Source organism: Rhinichthys klamathensis, unplaced genomic scaffold, assembly GCF_029890125.1.
Source record: "Rhinichthys klamathensis goyatoka isolate OS25496 unplaced genomic scaffold, OSU_Roscu_1.1 h1tg000267l_1, whole genome shotgun sequence".
Taxonomy (NCBI): domain Eukaryota; kingdom Metazoa; phylum Chordata; class Actinopteri; order Cypriniformes; family Leuciscidae; genus Rhinichthys; species Rhinichthys klamathensis.
This window is the reverse complement of record NW_026606788.1, coordinates 790,819-791,098: the sequence shown is the minus strand read 5'-3', so window position 1 is coordinate 791,098 and position 280 is coordinate 790,819.

Genomic DNA, 280 nt, shown 5'->3' with positions numbered 1-280 from the left:
GCAGCTGAGGGTCACGTGATCAATAGGGAACACTACAGTTTTTTCTAACTTGGACAATCTCGCATTTCCTGAACGCATGGTATATATTTATATATATTTTTCTTGTATTGATCAGTGTTGTGTGTGTGTTATTCTCACAATTAAATTCGCGTTTAAAAACACGCGTTTGTTTACACACGTCAACAGAAGCGGATGACCGTTGGAAACGCGTTCAGACCGTGTGTTGATTCGGTTCAAACACTCGAAACGGATTCAGCGATTCGTTAGAAGTGGTTAAAGT